Below are 21,928 nucleotides of genomic sequence, written 5' to 3' on the forward strand. Positions count from 1 at the left end.
CTGGCTGCATTGCTCTGCTGATTTGTCATTAGGAGCAGCTTAGGAAAAAGTTGGAACATGAAACAGCTGTGTTGATTTGTGTTTGGTTTTTTTTTTGTTTTTTGGTAAAACTAGTTTGCAGCTGGATATTTAAAGTACCTGTTTGTGTTACACTGGATGATTCTAGCCATGTAGTTCCCCTTTGATTCCTCCAAAGAGCTTTGCACTGATTCAGAAAGGCACCTTTTACTGCTATGTGGCCTTAGGGTGGTGCTTTCACATAAAAGTAAGTACGGGTGGACCATATGTCAGGCCTTGTTTGTGAAGGGATTGGGTGGAATGGACTTAAACCCTCACTGTACTCTGGGAGTGATGGGAGGTGACTTGTCTCACTTGTCCTGGCTTTCTGAAATGGAGTTTCTTGCCTCTACAGAGAGACTTGAAAAAAGATGCCCTGCTTGCTCTGTGAATGAGGAGTGCAAACCAGGCAAAGTCAGTGTTGCCTTAAAAATAAATGCTGGTGAAAAATCACGGACCCTATCCTCACTGTGTTTCAGTGTTACTCAGTTACACAAACCTACAAGAGCAATTGAAAGGAGGTAAACCTGGAAAAGAAGGACCTAGCTGTCTTCCCTGTTTCCCAAAACTTCTGTAGGAACCAGGGTGGAGTATGCAGGGGAATGATACTGATAGTTTCTTTCTCCTGTATTTTGCCCTCTAGTTTAGATAGCCACTTGCAGCACTGTAGGCTTTCTGTCTGTAGTCTGTTCCTATCTAGGAAAGCAGCGCTGCCTTTTAAACTGCTGAAAATACTATTGATCTAACAATGCACTCGAGTTCTTTCATCTCAAGGTGTTCTGGCCTTTTACAAAAGCCATTAAAGTCTGTGTGCCTTCAGCTTTTGAAGGGAGATAAATGAAATGCAGCCTTATTGTCTTGTAGTTGACCTTCATAAGCTTAGGCATAGCTAGGATACTAATCTAGGTCTCTTCCTGTTCCTGCGATCAGTACATTAAGAGGACACTTTCCACTATCTTGCAGATGGTGATATATGTGTTCGTGGGCATGAATAGCAACTAATGAATATTTATGCATATACTAATGAAGCCCTAAGTCTGTTTTTACATATGCACCTGGTATGGATTTGCAAGATACTGGAGTGGGTGTGAATAGATGCAGACCTGGGAAAATTGTGATATCTTGTAACTGTGCCACTTGGCACATACAGTGTATACAAAGGCATACATACATAACAGTATTAAAAAGCAAATATTCCTACCTTCTCTTCCCTTCCCAAGAGCCATGAGCCCTAGGGGTTCCTTTTAAGCATAACTACCACTTGCTGAACATGTTAATGCAATCCTCCTGCTTTCTGTGACTTTGAGAATGGGAACTGGTGTTGTTTGACACTGTTTACATCCCCAAGAGGGCAAGCCGAGTGATCCTACAGGTGAGAAAGTGAATGGTGTTAAAGTGAACCTCACAATAGTTGATATTCTCTGCAATGTAAAATATATGTGGCTGGTGGTGAAGTGGCAGTTTCATTGGAGTGCGTGTTGGGAGTTATTTCTAGGGAGGGATGTATGCATCAAGTTCAGACTGTGACAGAGGTGTCCCTTCCCCTGTGCTTGCTGTTCTTGAGATCAGTGATTCGTAGTTACGTTACAGAATATGATCTGCTAAAAGTTGGTATTTAGTTACAAGAATGCTTCTGAAATTAATAGTATAATTTACCTAGCTACAGTGTTATTGAAGCCTCTCTTGACACTTGGAAGTATTTCTGAAATTTCCATCATACCTGATGGTCCCCATGAAGCACTTCTGTTTCTTTAATGAAATTATACTGTAGCCAAAACTTCAGTATTCAAAGCTGAAATATTTCTGTTGCTGCAACTATCATTCTGATTTAAATGTTGAAAGAGTGCTGATTCACAGGAGGGGAACACAGGGTTATTTATTAGCTAGCCCCTTCTGTAATTTTAGTATAATGCTAGTTTGGGCAGCATTCATACCTGCTGGTTTCTTAAGTTGTCTTATTACAGCAGGTGAAAAAACCTGGTGGGCAGAACTCAATGGACAAACAGTTTCATACAGTGGAAACTAGTGAATTAATAGGCAATCCAGTGATAAGAATTTTAGACTTCAACAGAATTGGAGTTGATAACTGAGGATCAATGTGCACATACTAACCCATATTGCAGTATGTAGCATTCTACTTCTGATATGAGACAGTGTGTGCTACATCTAGTTACGATGTTTCCCAGTGGATAGATTTCCTCCCTTGAAATCACTATGCCCTTGGGTATCATTTTTTAGTATCAGGCACTGTGACTGCATACGCTTTCTTCCCTGTCTGTTCTTTTGTGCCTTTTTCTTTTGATTGTGGTCACACTGAATTATATGATTGCAAACTGACTTATGGAAATAACGTCCATAAGTTGTTAGGTAGCATCTTGGCAATCTTTCTCGGTGTGCTTCAAGTCAACTGGTAGAAAAGAGGGAGTTCAGTTTGTCAGGGCTAATATGTAGAATCTCACAGAACTCTTTCTGCTCCTGCTTCACGTATTGGTAGGAATGAAATATCAGAGTAACAAGAAAAAAAGAAATTGGTACTACTGCTTTCAGAAGGGAAGTAGGCAGAACAGCTTTACACGGCTTCTGTCATCTTAAGTCAGCTTATTCACTGTAGTAAGCCTGACGTGTATTTTTATCATACTTTTGAAAGACTCCAGCTTTTCATGACTGTTTCTAGCACTTCCGACTAAGAGGGGGAGGTTTTCCTGTATGTGTAGAAGTGTTCACTTCTGGTTTTGTAGAAGGATAATTAGTGAATGATTCCTAGACCAGTACTGGCACTGGTGACGAGGCATGAAAAGAAGTCAACACAACTCCTAATCTGGTCGCTGTGTTTTATTTTACATAGGAGCATAAGGGGCAAATATGAGAATGTGCAGTTTGTCAGCTGAAGGAAGTATGTATGGTGGCTTTTCTTGGCTCAGCTCTAACGTTTTAAAACACTGAAATGATCAAATCACTTACTTATTTTCCTGGTCTGGCTAGTTTTTTTTTCACAAACTCATCTAAGATATGTTTCACAGGTTCTGAGTAGGGTTTTCTTGAATGGCTGACCTACTGGATATGAAGGCACAACTGGGACTTCATTAGTAAACAGCAGTGGTTGATGGTAGTGGTGATGCCTGACTGCTTTGAACTTCTTGTTGTAACTTCTCTCCTAAAGACAGAAATCCCCTCTTCTAGGCAGTTGGAAGAGAGGCCACAAATCTAAGCTGGAGCTGTGTTTTTTGACTGGAGGCCTAGGAGGTACTTGTTCTGTGATTGAGCTATGTCTTCAGCCTCCATATGCACTCTAGATCTCTGGTTAAGGAAAAGTGAAAGGCACCTTTCCCCAATTTTCTTTTGTTCTGTGGTAGTTGTATTAAGGGTCTGCTGTCTCCCTATTTGATGGGGTCTTGTTCTTTTGCTGTCATTTCCCTAGGGCTTTCTGACATAAGAATGTTACAGGAGTAGTCTCTAAGCCCAGGCAGCATTGCAACCAGAATCTGTGGGCCAGAGGTACTTCTTACTCCTCTTGAGGATCAGTTTTGTTATGCTAGACTGATAGATTTTTCTCTTTCCAAGTGGCCTTCCTAGCAAACCTGAATTCAAATGGTCCATTGAAGCTATTTTGAGACCCCAGGCAGATGTCAGCTTTGTGCTGCTTCTTTCTGGTATCCGTAGTGAGCTGTGAATTCTGTATGTTCCACAGAAAAAGAAGATTCATGATTAGAAATCCAAGGCTATGACCCCAGTGAAGTGTCAGACTTGAAAATACAGAGAATGTTTAAGGTTAGTTAGTGGGAAGGAAAAGCCCCACTGTAATAATTTAAGTGCTAGACAGCTTCCTTTCTTTGGAATGGTTATCAGAGAAAGTGAATCATTTACGTGTGCTTCTCCTGTAAGTGCCAGTTCTTTGGTGGGGGGAAGCAGAAGGTCAGATCTGGGCTGTGAGTGGAGCCGGCTGCACTGACTGAAATAGCTTTGGCATAGGAGGACTTCTCACACTTGAAAATTTCCTCTACTTTTCTGTAGAAGAGAGGCTACTTGAAAGATGCTGTGTGTTCATAGTGTGTTCATATTTTGTCTGTCTTGACTGAAAAAGGCAAGATACTTCTGTTTCCTACTATTGTTGCATAGAGCCCAGAGCAGCACTATCGAGTGCTTGCAGTTTGCAGTAGTAAGACTTTTGAGTTGTTTTCCATGTGCTTGTGAATTACTCTTTTCCAGGCTTATGGTCCCTACTTGTGTTTGGGTTAAGCAGTGGAGGTTCATTTTGGCACACTGAAGGAATACTGGCCTTCATTATCTTGTTTCTTTGAAAATGCTCTACTGCTTACAGGTTTCAACTGAATTGCATCCTATGCTGAGGGAGGGAAGTTTAGTTACATTTTTGTCAGCTAGACAATGTGTCATGTTCAGCTTTTCTGTTACAGAAGTGGTTTTCTCTTGTGCTGAAAAGACATAAACATTCCTAGAACAAGAGAACACAATAGATTTGAAGAAATTTAATGGGCATTGGGGCAGGCATGCCAGTTCTCAGAGCTTCTCTGAAGCTGCTTCTCGCACACTGTTGTTGCAGCCTGGTTTGTAGAAACATTATGTTCTCTTCTACTTACCATGTTCAGACTTTACAGTGGGGGAGAGCTGTTCATTTCACAGACATGCAGTTATTGCAGTGCTGCTTGGTTCTTCTCTGAAATAGAAGCAGAGGCATCAAATAGTTATATTTGGCCTGGTGAGGTTACTGTGCTCCTTGGTTTAAGACAGGCCTGTTGACATTAGCCCAGTTCTGACAGAGATGCCCTATTCTAGTCTCTTTTGTTAAACAGGTTTAAGTATTACTTTCAGCAATAATGTGTGATATATATTTTGTCTAAGTAAAACTTGTTTACAGGCCTTATTACAGATAGGAGAAATAAGTCTCAAGTATGCATTGAAAGCATTGTTTTGAATATAACAGGGACAGAATAAGTGAATTCTAAAGAAAACTTGTGTGCCTCTTTCCAGCTATCCCCCTAAATGGGAAGAGCACAAGCCCTTTTTGTTGTTTGTAGTGAGGTGTTAGAAATACAGCATTTCACAAGTAACAATTTTTTTCCCATTCTGTTCCCAAGGGATGCTCTAATGCTTGTGGTGTTATGTGCTAGGATTATCTACTTTACTGGGCTACAGTCCATAAACCAGACCAGCTGCTTTGTATCTTGCTTTCTTAGCCTTTTCCCTCTGATGTTAGGAAAGCTCCATGTTTGGAGGAGCACAAAGCACTCTGTGCAAAGAAGATAACTATAGGGTTGATGTTTTTAGGAGAGGGCTCGTCTCTATCACCATTTGCTGTCAGCTTGCTCTGTACTTTGTTACAGGACTGGATAGTGCTCTTGAAAAGCCAGATCTTTGTGTCCCTGTATTTGAAATGCTAGACTGGCTGGGGAGAGCCCCGTGTGTGTAGAACGTGTTTGTGCATGTGCATTCTTGTTTTGAGTAGGGCAACATTGAACTGTTGAATTTATACTGCTAGTGAAAGGGTCTGGGCTGGCATCTGTAGGAAAAAGAAAGGATGGTTAATGGCATGAACTGAGGCAGATGGGCAGGATGCAGAACAGCAGAACTTGGCTGAGGGTGTTCTGTAGTTTGGGGTTTGTGGCAAGTGTCCTTGATTATGAGTTTGTTATTTAACTGTGAAGAAGGTTTCTGGCAATGTGGATAACTGTGTAGGTGAAAGCCATCCTTGCACTGATAGGTGTACCGGTGTCATTCTCAATAGTGAGGATGTGATTTTCTGCACTCCATCTAGGTATGCTTCCAGGCTCTCTGAGGACGCCTTTCTAGGATTAGACACAGACTCAGCAGAAGCAGCTGGCTTTTTGTGGCAAAGCTTGCTTCTTGTAGGACTTCCTAGAGGGCCTAAGGAAAATAGGATCCAGATTGTGGTAAGACTTGGTGGGATTTGGATGTGCAGATATTTTAAGCTCTTCTGAAAATAGCCAGCTTTATAGACCTATGTAAGAACAAATGTTTAGAGAGGAGAGATGCGTTTTGGGAAAGCTGGGTAATAAGCTTTGGTCATAATTACTTCAGAGTAAAGTACTGTAAAACTTTTTGGTATCAGTTTTTATAATTTGGACGCCTTTCTGTCAAAGCGGTAGCCATCTGTCACATAGTTTAGTAGTTGTCTCCATGTGATTAGGGTGATTTGATCCATAAAGTTGTGGTGTGTTTTGTGTGGGGTTTCTCCCCCCTTTCCCTCTTTCTTTTTCCTTTTTTAATCATGGCTGATTATTTTCAAGGAATAAGTTGGCGAATCCAGAAAAACTTGAAGTGAAATTCAGCCATATGAGGAGCTTGAATCCTTGACAACCTGGGACTCTGGACGGATTAGCTTATTAGAAAGTAACTTTGAACTGAGGAACATCTCAATTTCTAGGCGAGGGAGAAAAAAACCCCAAATGAACCCTGAAATACTTAGTGTTGGGAGTGTTTTCATAGCCTTCTCTTTAGAACAGGACTCTAAATCTGGAAAGGATTTACATTATGTGAGCTTGGTGAGTTTATTATGTATGTGATAATTTAATCAACCTGAATTTCATTTAGACTTTGAAGGTCATATCAGGAAAGGCAGCCTATATAGATACACTCTTGTTTTGTGTTCCCTGATGGCTGTGAACTGTTAAGGAGAAACTTTCCTGTCAGGGTGCACTAGACATTGAATAGGTCTTCTGCAGAATATCAGGAGCTAATTTTCCCGCTTACTGTAACTGTGTGTTCTACCACTCTGGGGAAGGTCTGTTTTTTTAAGAAGAACTTTGTAAGATATATTGCAGATATATCCTAGTGGAAAGGCAGAGATCAATCTAGGTGGAGAGGAATCTGGACTTCCCTGGTTGGTGGGGGGGATTGATAGTAAAAAAATACAAGGATCTGTCTGCAGAGCTAGATGATCTGTTTAGCAGTAGCTACGTCTGATGGGGGTCTATTCAGATGTGCACCCTGTTCCATGTGTCTACAGTATTTCCTCTGAAATTCTGTTCTTGGGATGGTATCCTGCAAATTGCTGCCAGTGAACTGACAGGCACATCCTCTCCACAGTTCAGGAGACATGGAAGGCTTACTGAGGAAAAAAGGAGGAAGGAAGGAGAGTGCTTCCATTGTAGTTTGAGCTAAGATAGTTCTAGCCCTGTCTTGCACATTGAGCTTAGAGGTCCTGAATCACTTCCCGGTCACAGGGATTCCAGGGTTACTTTCAGGTTTAAGGTCAAGAGAGCTTTAAGCTCTTGCTTTTAAATCCTGCCTCATAGTCTGTGTGCTGATGTGATGTCTCCCTTAATTTTTCCAGCACTGGTGCTAGCCATCTCCATTTGAATCTGAATATAACATTGTCTCCTAGATCAGAGGCTTAAATTTTGCTTTGCTTCAGCAACCCTCACTTGCGGCTTTGTAGGAAACATTATTTTATTGATAAGCCTTTCTGTTAAATGGAATAAACAGTTAACTCTTCAATATAAACATGGTGTAGGACAGACACAAAGATGACTACAGTGAAATGACTTTTTGGAGGACACTTCTGTTTGTGTGACTGCTGTTCACTTATGCGGTAAGCCTGGAGATGATTCTCTCTGAGGATGGTTTCTGAAGAGACTTTACAAATAGACTTAACAGACACATAGCATAGGCAGCTGGATCTTAAAGAAATACTAACAGAGTCCATTCACCAACTATTAACTGAAAGTATTTTCTTATGCAAGAAGAGCATGTGAATCCACAGTTACACAAATATGTTGATGGAGATATAAATGTAAGATGGAAGTCGAAGTCTCCGCTTGAAAGTGGCCTGCTAGCTGTTAATTCTCTATGATTCTGATATAAAACTACCTAAACGTCTCAATACATTAGAAGCAGGTTTGCAAATTACCAAAGCAACTTCTAGTCACATCCCTCATCTTGTTGACTTTTTATTTAACAGCTATTTCCAATTAGTTTGTTTGTGGCCCTGAAGGGAGATTATCTTTCATGCTTTCTATGCTGAAGTACCGAAGAGTCTGAGTTATTGCTTCCCTCATTTCCCCTTCTCTTAAAGTATGCAGAAATATGGAAAAAAACCCTATACTATTTTACACCATTGTATTTGTGCTGTTAAGATAAGCTGAGGCTTCATCCTTCTATTAAGGTGTTATCAGTGTTATTTCTGCCACTTTATCAGGTGAAGTAGCCTCTTAAAAGCAAGCCCTAGCCACATGTTTATTTAGTACTTACCATAAAGCCTTCCTTCCGGATTCAGGAACGCTGCCATAAGGACTCTTTCAAGTTCAGGGCACAGTGTGGATATTGTGGGAGAGTATCTCCTGTGGGAGAACAACAGGTTTGCTGGATATTCATTGAGTGGTTTCTAAGTGGTTGTGGTGCTTCCTGATGGAGAGATGTTTGGGCGTTGCATTGGTTCATGAAGAACGGGGGAGGGTAACTGTGCTGTCCAAAGAAGCTTATTTATCACATGCCAAAAAAGATAGGTTAAGCACATGGCAGTTGCATACCATCATGTCTTATCTTTTCTAGAAGAACTTTGGTAAGTCTACTGGTCAGTGGATTTTCTTCCTTCCCAGTTGGAGTTGGGCTCAGACTGATAGGGGAGCAGGTGTAGATTTAGCTTTTCTTTTCGTGTCTAGTTCAGGGAGATATACATTTGGCATTTAATACCATTAGTCCATCAAAGTCCTTGTTCAGATCCTTGGCTTAGTTTAAATAAAAGTAACACACAATTCCCACAGGCTAGCAGAATTTTAAGGGAGATATGTTTAATGTGTGGGGGCTGGAGGCTTCACTTTGTTGGAAGTCCCTTGACTTCTTTGGTCAAGCAGTGGCTGAAGACCTCAAAATGTATGTAGAAACACTGGCTTTTTAAGCAGGTTAAAACAGAAAATGGGGTCATGGATTTTTCTTACTGTATTACTCTAACGTCAGTGTTCTTTCCATCTTCAGAGTGTGGTAGCCAGTACTGGTACAAAGATTCGTAAGTCATGTCAACTGTCTAGCTGAAGGAATTATTAAAAATATGCAAGTCTTTTCTGGCTAAGTGTGTTAAATTTGAAACTTTAAGATGGCTAAAATTAGTTAATCTCTATATAGGACATTATTTGGTTTGAACTTTGATGTAGTTAATCTAGAACTTGTCTGCTATTGTGTCGTATAGCATGCTGAAGAAAATGCCAAGCCTTAAATAGAAATACTCCTGATTGATGGGAAGAGTCTTAAGATGCTGCTGAAATTAGTCAGGTAGAGCTGTTGCCTTTCAGCTTTGTTCCTCCCTTCAGGAGTTTCATGGTGACCAGGTAACAATCTTGGCTCTAGCACTGGTTTAATTCTATGCTAACGATATGTTAGATGTTATTCTGGGCAAGATCAGCTAGCAGGGTTCTAGACTTAAAGTGGTAATTCCTCCTTCTGATTGTATTCAAAGTAATTAGTGATAGCCCAAGTCTTTGAGGCTGCAGCTATGGCAATCTGAATCCAGTCACATGCTGAAAGAAGTTAGGTTTGTCTCAAATAATCAGTGTCTGTGAACTGCTAGCAAAACTGCTCGCCTTTCTCTAGACACACAATAAAATACTGTGTTTTATTCTTAAATAGTAATTGTTTAAAAGTTTTAACTTGCATAGAAGCATATTCAGGGGATATGGTGTATAATAAAGCATGAAGAATTCTGATCTAATAAGGTCTTGGAGATGATACTGCATTTGATACTTAGCCACCTAAGTACCCAGGGTATGTGTGAGGAACAGTAACAATAAAACAAAGTCTGGAACTTTAAGTAAACAAATGCTATTGAATATAAAGTATCCAAAGGCTTATGTGCTTCAAAACCTGCAAAGTGAGCAAGCATATATATGGTGGGGAAAATACACCTACCTATTAAAAGTACATCTCATATTCATAGCTCCCACCACAGCCCCAAAGAGATGTTTCAATGAAATGAAAATAGTTATATGGAATAGTTCGTGCCAGGGAGAAGAGAACAAGCCCAGAAATGACCCGTACAGGGAAGTTTCTGATGAGATGTTTTCATGAGGCTCTTGTACTAGCCTGTTCTTCCTTCCTGTGGTGTAATCATGTGGAGTATGCAGGCCAGTCTTTTTTCCTCTGCTAAAATTTAATTTGGAAGCTAGGGGAGAATAATATTTACTCCTTGAATCTCAAATTGTCCATGATACAACAGGGCTCCTCATCATCCTTAGCTCTGAGTCTCATCTGTTGACTTGCATGTCAACAAGTTGATCCCTGCAGATACTGCCTGCTCCTAACACATACTGCCATTGGTGGGGGTCAGGGCACTGGCTGCCCTATAGACTGTTTGTTGGAAGAGGAATTCTCTGTCCACTGTAACAATTTGATTCCACCTTGCTTCTGCCCCACCAGTCTGCAGATGGGAATATATGATGAGTTCATGTGATCTCCATGGTAGCATTACATGAATTGAAATGGTGGCTGTATCTGTCTATCATTGAAAAGGAGCCTATCCCTCCTTTTGCTCCCCCTTACTTTCTGTGTAGGTTCTTCTCTTTCTTCAAAGCACCCAAGTTGTCCTGAACTTCATATTGGGTGGAGGGAGGGTCTGTCTTCTGTTGTCTTTTATTCTGGATGCTTGGTGGCTGTTGCTGGTGTTCATGATGGGCAAGATGTATTTTGTTTCTAGCAACCAGCACCTTTATGTGTGTAAAATAAGCCTTTGGGTAGAAGTGCCAGATGACTCGTTTCAAACAGACCCAAATTCAGACACTTCCTGCTCCAGAGAGCTTATTTGCAAATTACATTGCTCTCCTCATACCCTTCACTTAGTGTCCTTTATTCTAAAAATAGCTACTGCTTGTGTGATATTTCAAGGACTAACGTTTTGCTTATTTTCAGCAGGAGGCTGACAGGTCTTTTAAAGACTATGATTCATGTAAGTTTATAAATAAGAAACTTTGTCTGAATGATGGAACACTTTAAATCTGACCTGTAGTAAACTGTTTACATATTACATATTTCAACACACAGATTATTGTTCTTAAAGAGCATAAATATTAATACAGTTTCTTCGCTGTTCCTTCAGGGCATTTTTTTTATTCCCTTGGGCCAAGGATTGGTCAAAAGGGCATATAAGGTACTACAAATTGAGACATACTTGTGAGCTAGTCATCTTTAGGTCCTTGAGGCAGCAGTAGTGAAAGAAATCTCTTGTGCTAGGAATGATTTCTGTTTTCCTTCAGAATCTTTTTTCAGGTCCAAGCTTTTCCTGTCTGCTTGTTTCTGTACACTGATCAAACAGTTTTGTTTTCAGCGTCTAAATGGCTTCAGAAATTAGACTTAAAAGGGTTGCTTGTTTACCTCATTTTGTTTTGTTCTGTCAGGGTTAGTAACACATCAGCTCTGGAGAGAGTAAATTAAAGATTTGTAGCCCAGCAGCTTTGGAGAGAAGATCCACGTGTGAATACTGCTTCGAGAGGCCTATTGTCAGGGCAGTTAAAAAGGTGCTCATGCGATATGATTCATCTTAAGAGCTTTAAGACAGCAGAGCTAAGCTAATTGTAGCTTCCTGTTTTTTATAACACCTAAGGCGTTATATGCATCTATGGTGTGCCAGCAGAAGAGAAAGCTATTGCTGTGGTAACCTCTGGGAGCCTGTCATTGGTGCAGGTCCTGTTGTGTTTGACACTCCAGGGAAAGGACTGCCTTTACCATACACATTTGTAGAGCTGAGAATGTGACCAGATGCTGTGTCAAAAAGTTCAGCCTGGATAACAGCTCAAACTTAGGTGCTTTTGGTGTTACGCTGACAGAACTTTTTGGATTCTTGAAGTGATGTTTTGTATTTATTGTCCATAATTTCTCTTCCCATGCCATCTCCAGAAACCAGTGAGGCTGCTTTGCATCTCTGTGCTTGTATATGGTGAAGGAAAAACCAGAGAGATGCCTCTATGGAAGCATTGTTAAAAGGTTAATGGAAGCAGTTACCATTAGTAGACTTTTCATGTTTTGCTGCTTTACTAAGATGAGTATTCAGTTGACAAGGTGTTCAAGCAGCTCCTTCTTAGCCACATTCTCAGTGTAGTGAAGCTTGTCACAGGTTCTCTCTGTAACAAATGGGTGTTTGGTATTAACCTGACCTGAGACAGCTGACGAGTCTGAAGAGGAGTGCTTTCCAGTTCATGTGGCTGTGCAGTCTTGATAAATGGCTGAGTGGCAGACTGTTGCTATAGCAAGGGTGGAGGCTATCTGTCTGTGGTGTTTTTTGCCTGTTACTTTGCCTTTCAGCATGGTAACTGGGACTGAAAGTGGTCTTTTTGTGGTCCTTCTAGTGTTTTTGTTTGGGGTTTTTTTGGAGTGTTTTGGTGTGGGATGGGGTGTTGTGTTTTTTGGTGGGTTTTATTTGGTGGTTTTTAGTGTTTTATTTTTGATTACTGTTTGGCAGGTGATCTGCAGTATGATGACAGGAAGTTTTGTAGTCCTTTCCAAGATTTGCCCAACCCTAAGCACCAGAATTGTTCTGTTTGGCTGATGCTGAATTCATTTCTCCTGCCCCTTATTGTTCATCCCTTGCTTTACAAGCTATTTGAAGGCCAGAGTTTGACCACATAAGTAATCCCAAGAGGGTGCAGATACAGTCTTAAGAGAAGCTGTCAGTCAATAAGGGGATTAGGGAATGTGCTGGGGTAATAGAAAATTCTGAATATGCAAGAGGAGGAAAGGCGTGTCAAGACGAAGAGTCTTTTTTAGAGGCTTGAAGATGACTAAAAGCGTATTTACTAGCTCTTCTGTTTTACTAGGGGAAGAACAACTGGCTCCATTTTAAGAGTTCCCCATATTTATGTGTTATGGGCTGACTTGGCATAGCAAATAGTTGACATGTGGAGCGCTTCAGTTTAGGGTCATCAGTTCAAACACAGCCTTGGTCAGCAGTGGAAGAAAGCTGTTAGCACTGGAGGTTTTTCTAATGAAGTGAGCTGGCAATCTGTCAGGCTCTTAGGGCATGAGTTTCTGCAAAACTGCCATAAATGGTACTTGCAGATGACCTTGGAGACAAAGAATTAAGCAGGTGTCAGTGATAATCCAAAGAAATTAAGTAGTCATACAGGGAGTAACAGGCATAGAGCACTCATGCTTGTACAGCTGATAAATGGAGTGTTTATACATTCCTTCCTGAACTTCAAATAAGAAAAAATAGTCAGCAAAGTGGTAAGAAGCTTCTAACTACATCATCTACATTTTCACTTTCCACATAAAAATAGAAACCCATAATGGTAGCGTTGCTGGGTAGGCTAGGCACCAGTAGAGCTGTGCTTTCATGGCCAGAATAAGCAGTCCTTAAGTTCCTTTTGACTTCTTAACCACATTTTTCTGTGTACCAAGTTACTACTTCTTGTTCCAGTGGCTTTTTCAGAGCCCTGCTTGTTGTATATACTGTTCATTGGAGGTGCTGTGCTGAGATTGAGGCCAACTTTCCTTCACTGGAGCTGGCAGCCAAGTGCTTAATTTCTGGGGAAAACTAAAGAACTTCCTCTGTCCTCTTCGGAGCTTTGCATGGAACATTCTTGCCCTTCTGCCTTCCTTTGGAGTGAAGGATGAGACGGTACCATGCTTCTCTCCGCCTCTGCTGCTGTTGTTTGGGGTTTAATGTAATAATTTGCCTGAGCCACGGAGGAGGTGGTCTCAGTGTTGTGCAGCATTCGTAAACACTATTTGCACTGCAATTTTCTTACTGTCTCCTCCAGCCCACTCATGTATTTTCCCACCTCCCCCCACGTGCATGCTCTCAAGCCGAGCTAGACTGCTTTATGCATGCAAGCCTAGTTATTCCTTAGAGAAAAAACAACAAATGAAAGTAACTGGCCCTGGAGCTTCTTACTGAGGACAGCAATGCTAAAGGCTGTTTTGCCTGGAGATGTGAACTTAAAATAGGTCTCAAAACAAGTGTTCTTTTTCCCCTTCTCCTTTACTACCTCAGTCTTGCCACGCTGTGGTTAGAAATCCTTATTTTAAAGTTTATGATAGTTCTGGATGTTTTCTTTCACTGAGATCCATGTGCACTCTGAAATATGTGCTCCTTACATGAAATTATCTCCTCTAGGGAGAGAAGAGAAAACCAACTGCCACATCACCAAGGGTTTGTCTGCCCACCACCCTGTGTGTTTGTGATGGGGGGAAATAAAAAAATTGTTAGTAAAAAACTCCCTAAAATGTCTGTATATGCTCTAAGAGCTTCAGCGAAGAGCCTCATGGCTCGCTCTTATTACCATGCCGTTTCATTTGATCTACTCTCCTCACCCTTTAAATCACAGATAGATCCCTGCTTTACACCTGCACCTCTTTCACTATCTGCCAAAGAATGGGGAGTTTAATGGATGAACTGAACTCTGTCCTGCCTCAGTTGGTAGGTGGTGATGTAAGTACGCATAACTGAAATGCATTGGTTTTTCCCTGGAGTGCAGAATTGGAAAACAGGAGGTTAGCTAGCAGGATGTATGTTGTTGTTCTAAAGGAGCAGTGAAGTAAGGAAGCAAGAATGCTGGAGCAGCTTGCTTTGCTGCACCACGTAAGCGATGGCAGCTTCAGTTGAGAATTCAAAAAGTGCTTGGAAACAGACAAATTTTGTGTTGCAATCAAACAGAACTACTCATACTGGAGGCTTTGTGGAGTCTGCAGTAGCTCTCTTCTACAATGGTGCTGAGCTGGCAAAAAGTGGGGGTTAAACATGGGCTGTGAATGGGCAGAGGCTTTAAGCTGGACACAAACTGAATGACCCTAGTTAAATTTAGTTGTTGCTTTATCTGATCTAGCAGTTTTTCAGGAATATCTCATCTTCCTGCTTTGAAGATGAGTAAATAGATTTCCTAGTGAGGACAGTATGTGCTTTCCTGGCTGCAGGATTGTTTCCAGCTGAATTTCTCTTCCTGTTTCGCTAAAACTTCTCCCTTCTGGATTTTGGATGCACTTGTTACCCATGTAATTCAGATTTAATCGTGTGACATGAAAATCTCTGCTGATTTGAAAAAAACCAAGATCTAACCTGGGCTGTCTAGGTGAGTCATAACCCTTTAATGGATCTGGAGGACTATGTGTTTTGGCTGTGGAAAGAAAGATGCAAAACTATTGTAGAAATTGTAGTTGTTCAAGCTGTGGTTGCTTTCTGCCTGCTGAGGCAAAGCTTAATTAGCTACTTCCTTGCAAACATATAATCATTGTGATATCTTTAGCTGCTTTGTGGTGCAACTTCACCCCATGAAAGACAGATCATCACAGATGGTTTACATTTTCCCAAACAAAGCATACTCCAGGAGGGTAGGCATGCTCTGGAGCTCTGCTCTTTGAGCAGCTTGATAGCTGAAGATGTTAAATAATGTAGGCTTTCAAGCTGAATAATAGTAACTTATGGCAATACATTGGGGTTGGACTAGATGACCTTTTATGTTGCTTCCAACCCCAGCCATTCTATAATTCTGTGTAGATTTTTGACCTTTCAGAGCCATATTGATAGCTCACAACTTTAGTTGAAACTCTCTAGTATGAATAAATTGAGGGAGAGGGCCTTAAGCAACCTGATCTTGTGGAAGGTGTCCCTGCCTGTGGCGGGGGGCGGGGGGGGTTGGAACTAAGGTCTTAAGGTTTTTTCCCAACCTTATGTATGTAAGCTTGTGAACTGTTGCTCTGAATTCTCAGAGAATCAGTTGATAATGCTTAAAATAGAGCATGAGCCAAAGCCTGAAGCTTGATCTTTGGAAAGTTTTCTTTATAAGTGAACTTCAGTAAAAAATCACCACAGCAAGGTCTTGTAAAAAATTCCATTATATTGTTCTTGTACCTCTTCTTGTGTCGATGATGTATGCTGAAGAAATACTTTGAGCTTACTTTTTATTGTAAATCCAAAATTGCATGGAAGTCTTAGAGTTAAGTCATTGTATATGTGACTCACACTGAGCAAGAAAGGGACAGATATGCTTGACGGGAAGTGCTTTGGGGGTTTCTTTTTGCAAGTAAACATGTACATTTACTTGGATAAAATTGCAAGTTTTGTTGAAATATGTTTTGTGACTCTTGCTATATTTTCAATATGTGGTTAGAAATGGCTTTTTAGCTTTGACTTTTAAACTCCTCAAGCCTCTTATGGTCTGACTAAAAAATACAGCATGACATCTACAGTTAACTTGCAAAGATAAATAGCTGTAATTTGCTGTTTGTGTAGATACTGTATGACTAATATTGACTACAAATGATCACACTTAAAATCGGAACAGCTACAATCACCTTTCTCTATACCATTCTTATTAAATTATTACCTTTATCTGTTACAGACAAATTGATTTTTGGTTTAGTACAAATGCACTCCCATTGGAAATGTGTAGGTTTTACCTGGTTGACCCTTTGGGATACTTCTGGGAGAATTCTGAATGGGGACCTGGGTGTCCTGGTCCTTTGGAAAGCTGTTTGGAAACCTGTGTCACGTGAAGTAAAAGCATCGATGCTGAAAAATTGACAGGGATGTGGAGAACAACTACAACAAAAAGTATTCAAAAGTCAGTGGTTATGTGTGAGTGAGTACTGGCCAAGTGGAAGTATTGGCAGAGGTGGGAGACCAGTTTGTTGTACTAGTGCAATTAGACCAGAATATAACAGGTAATACCATATAGCCTTGATTTCAGCATCATCTGCCTTTTGAATGCATGGTAGGTGGACACCTTTATAATTAATTTTGTCTGACAACATGTACTTCGATTTTTGTTTTATCTTTAAGCTTAGAAACGGTTGTTATGGAAAATAGTAGGTATTCTTATCAGAGGGTGGTGGTCGCACAAGCTCTTGCACTAAAATAACATACGCAGTTACTAGATTTCTGACAATAACCTGGAAAAGCAATTCTGTTCATTCAGGAACTTTTCACCTAGTGTAATGCATGCTACCTTTTTACAGTGTGTTCCCTGTGTCAAGATTCCCAAATAAATAGGATAAAGGTTGTCATCTGTCATGCTCCATAGCTGTGTTGTATGAGGGCTTGAGGAGCAATGTCTTGGGATAAATCCTTGGGGTAAGTCTCAGGTGTTCTGTTGACCTGTGAACTCAGTCTGAAAAATACATTTTGTCAGGCACCCAACTACTGTAGAGCTCCAAGAACATTAATGGATAGTGTGGATAATATTGGAGTTTAGATGTTTGATGCTTATGGGTTTAAACAGAACATTAGAGAAATTCACGTTCCCCGAGCTTATTGCCCATGGATGAAAAATAAACTGGAAATTTGTCTTAAGTTTTGTGCAAAGCTGTAGGAAATATAATCTAGACAGCTAAGGCTTATACCTCCTGCTATTTTTTTAATAGTCTAATTTTAAATGACTTGAACAACAGACAATTTCCCTTGAGTGTGCCAAGTTGATAATAGAGCAAACATGCAGTTTGACTCTCTTCCACAGCACTTCTGATGGTGAGTATGAGCTTTTCTTTACTGTTTTGTCACAGTTCCTGATGGCAGCCCTTTGCACTGCCCCAGTTGATGTTCTTCCAGGTAGTTTTGGGAGCCAGTTAGCTGTAGCCCTAAAAAGTCAAATTAGGATCCTGGAGTGAAATTCTGCTTAGTGTACAGCTGCTGAGAGCAGAAAAAAAGGCAGTGGTAAATCAACAGGCTTTTAACACTGAAGTTAAATATGCGGCAATTGAAACCTTTCTTAAAAGGGGTAAGCTAGATGAAATGGATCTACATTTTTAAAGATGTGTTTCCTTAAAGCATCCAGCGGACCCAAACTCAGTGAGAAGATCTAGAAAAACTAGTATTTCTTTGACAGTAAGGAGGCTGGGTGTTCTTGGCTTTTGTGCTTATGCAACTTGTAGATCAGCTTAGTGCTACTGCAACTAAAAGAAGGGGAGGAAAAAAAAAATGACCTTTTTTCCAGACATGTTGTCATACTGAGGTAATCGGAGCTGCAGAGTCTTTGTAAAATACTGAAATACTGACACAAATATCTTCCTCTGCCAAGAGCTTGTTGATTTATTTTTTTTAATCAACTTTCACAACTTTGCAAAATGAGGGAGATTATTACATGTCTCACAGCCTCTTGTCTAAGGTGTAAGAGTATCTGTAGGGTGCCTCTTCATGATTTGCATAAACCAGCTGAAGATCCCACTAGTGCCTAAGGGTTGGGTCCCACCTGACAACAAATCTTGTGTTTCTTTTTTGATTTCTCTTGTCATAGTTTGCAGCCATGTGAGGAATCAAGAGCAAATCTGTGACCCTGACTGAAGAGGCTGATCTTGTTTGGTTAGGGAAGAGTAGTGGCAGCATGGTCTATAGCTGAAACACATTCTTATTTCCAAAATCAGGGGGAAAGGGAAACAGATACCTTTCAGTGGTAAGGTGAAATAGATTTAAGCAAACCCTGGATCTGTGTAGGTGGAGATCCTGGGTGCATCTATACTTATTGCCTCTAATAGTGCATTAACAGGAAGGTTGTGTGGCTAGGTTTCCGACCACAGAAGTGGTGGTGTTCCTTTTTGCAGTCTCAGTAAGTGCTTAATAATACCAAGCGATACGATTTAATAAACCCAGTGAAACCACAGGACTGGAAGAGAAAGTAGCAAAATTCAGGAACTGGTTTTGATGAACAAGCATGTTGCTTTTGGCCTTTTTGAAGGCAGAACTGTCTGCTAGCACTTATGTTTTGGGTACAGGTATTGAATTTTCTCATTATCACGTTTGACTGAAGTTACCTTTCAAATGCTTTTTTTCTTTTCTTTTTTTTAGTTTTAAGAAATGTACGCTGCAGTGCTCTGAATAAATTTTGACATTTAAATGAAGACAAGACATTAAAAAATGCTTAATGGTCTGTATTCCTTGTTCTGTTCTGGCAGTACTATAAATGTAGGGAAAGTGTAACATTGGATTCTTCCAAGATACATTGACAGAGTTCAGCAGAGCTCACTTGCCAGTGATGGGTAACAGAGCTTTTCCTCTGGAATCTCTAGTGCCATTCCAGGTATTGGTGACCAAAATAGTCCTTAAGCTTAGAAAACTAGCAGCTGATTTTGGTAGGCTTCTTTGTCCTCATCCTAGAAACTATTCCCGTACTCTTCTTGCCAATCTGAAATAGATAGTATAGAAAGGAATCACTGCGCTTTCTAGGAGGGTTCATTGAACTGCAGGATCTAAAAACAAAGAAAGAAAGGAAGAAAACCGCAGCAGTAGCTTTTCCTGCTCATTCTGTTTGTGGCAGATTCAAACCTCAAGACAACTAAAATGCTGTCGCTTACCTTTCTCAGAACTGAACATTGTATAATAGTAATCCATAAAGTATTACTAGATATGCCAAGATATTTTTAAATCTTTGTATTATTTTTTTAGTGGTTTTAATAAAGTCTAAAGAAATCTGCACTCCTTTTTGTTTCATTCAACAGTGAACTGGAGAACTCGAGCATTTAAGTCATTAATGCTTTTGAACTTAGAAATGATAAGGAAGCAAGTTTTGAAATTAGGCACTTATATTCCTTCCAAATTATTAATGGCATATTCAATACTTGGTAGTTGAAATGGGCCTCAAATAATTGATTTTTAAGGACTGTAGGAGCAGTGATGTGTTTAATAATTTGCAGAGCCCTATTTTGTCTCCAGGATGTGCATTTTACTTAAGGAACAAGGTCACTAAAGAAAAAACTTCACATAAAACCTGAGCACTTGATAATTCAAGAATTACAGATGTGTAGACTTTTCTCTTTAAATGAGAATAAGCTTGTTTTTAAAAAGTGGGTCCCTGTAATAGGACTGACTCCTTTTTATGTGAAGGGGAGGATGCCTACAAAGGTATCAAATGCAGAAGAAACTCAGTGAATACAAGTAGTAGCTGACCTCTTTAGGCTAAGGACTTGAATTGTTACGCCGTAGCACAAGTTTTAGCTGAAAACAGTTGCTTGGGATATTTTCTTCCAAGTTTCAACAGAAATTTGTAAGTTTATGAACAAGTCTACACAGTGACAGTGTGTGGTAATACGGTAGCTGAATTTAGCTTGGTGCCCCTACCTAGGCTGCCAGCTGTGAGGAGACACTGATCAGTTCTTTTTAGTATAGACCTCTGACTGGAGAGCTTCAGTGTTATGATAAGACTGATGAAATGATCTGTGTGGAGCAGTGTAAAGAAATACATTCTATATCTTCCAGCATCTGTTGCCTCAAATAACCATTGCCCAGGATTTGTTCATCCATACCATCAGACTTGGCATTTACATGCCTTGCGATTATTTTCAGACAAATCAATGGAAGCAGTTTTGCTCAATCTTTCCTAGACCTTACCCCTTTAAAGGTGCTGAGATGATTAACTTCACTTTTAGACTGCTGGCTGGAACATACTTCCAGCTTTGACTTGATAATCTTCTCAAATCGTGTTGCCAGACCCTCCTATTAGTGGGTGAGGAAAGGAAGAAGGACCACGGGCATAAGGGGGCTGACCTGCTAGATGATCTCCAGGCCAACATGTGTGTGTAATAGATCTCCACTAAACAGGGCTATTTTTCTAAATCAGCTGTTTGTAGGGTCATCCTACTCAGCTGGTTTCTTAGCCTGACTTCCCCATAAGTGACCTTTTATTCCCACCCTAGCAAAATCCCTTGTTTTTCCAAGTACTTATAAGTAGTACAATGAGCTGACACCAGAAACAACTTCTCATCCCAGAGATGAACGTTATTTTAATGAGAAAGTTCTTTATATGTCAAAATGATAATGATAACCCTCCAAGAACTAAAGCCTCTTGATTGCACTAAAAATGAACCATGGGTCTTTGGATTCTACGGACACTCAGTGTTATAAATTGTATTGGCACATTCCAAGTCATCCAAAATGTGGCTTTTTAAAGGCAAAGGTAGTTAATTATCAAGTGAAACATTCTTGATTCATCTCTGTACATCGGTATTACCTTTCCTCACAGCCTTGTAACACTGACAGCACAGGATAAGAAAATAATCTCTGGCTTTGAACTATCTATTTAAAACCTTGCGGGTCAGTTGCCAGCTGAGTAGCTACTGCCTGTGGCCTCACTGCCATGAATTACAATCTACTCTTGGAAAATATAGCATGTTTTTTTTCCTATTTTTGTTTTCATCACTAGGTACCTCTTTCATACTGCAACTCCTAAGAAACTTGTGCCGGGTCAACATCCGGACCAACACAATAATTGCTTCTTGAGGTTCTCTTCAGTGTTGTTTTTCTTATTCTTCCAGAGCTTGTTTACTGCAGGTTCAGGTGTCACCAAACTGGACCAATAAGAACTATTTTCAAGCAGAGAGGAGGCAGTTTAGTTGAACTCTTGGGCTAGGTATTGCCTTTGTTTAGAAAGTGGAATGCGAAGTGGGATTCACAGCTACAATACCATGTACTACAGAGGTGGTTCATGTGTTGTCTTCATGGGTTAAGCTTTCTTTTGTTTACTGTTCCATGAGGCCTGTGAATAAACAGTTCATTTGGTTTCAAGGTAAGGAGGAAATCTGAGAAGCATATGAGTTTCATGAATATAGGGAAAAGAAAGACTTGCTGCTTTTGGCTCTCTCAACATTACCTTTTAGGGTGATGTATGCTGGGGCTTCTGCATCTATCCTCTCTCGTATTGCTTGGTTACATAAAAATTAATCTGCCTTGAGGTTAAATATGCATGTCTGACTGCTGGAAAGGGTATTATTTAAAGCATCCCTCATGACTTCATCCTTGGAGATACTCAAAACCCAACTGGGCATAGTCCTGAGTAACCTGTTCTAGCTGTTTCTGCTTTGAGCAGTGGAATCAAACTAGACAGTCTTCAGAGCTCCTTTCCAGCATTAATTATTCTGTGGTTCTGTGAATCACAGCTTCTTAATTTGGCCCACTCCTCAAATAAAGAATTTTAAACACAGTAGGCTGGTG

The 21,928-nt window shown here is 40.3% G+C and overlaps 1 protein-coding gene across 23 annotated transcripts in view; it reads left to right on the forward strand.

Moving 5' to 3' along the window:
- MICAL3 (microtubule associated monooxygenase, calponin and LIM domain containing 3) overlaps positions 1 to 21,928 on the forward strand; it is a 186,742-nt gene that overhangs the window by 38,051 nt on the left and 126,763 nt on the right. The window lies entirely within an intron of this gene.

Source organism: Neopsephotus bourkii, unplaced genomic scaffold, assembly GCF_033783945.1.
Source record: "Neopsephotus bourkii isolate Nb327-2 ecotype Australia unplaced genomic scaffold, CSIRO-AGI_Nbou_v1 NB_1183, whole genome shotgun sequence".
NCBI classification, from domain to species: Eukaryota; Metazoa; Chordata; class Aves; order Psittaciformes; family Psittacidae; genus Neopsephotus; species Neopsephotus bourkii.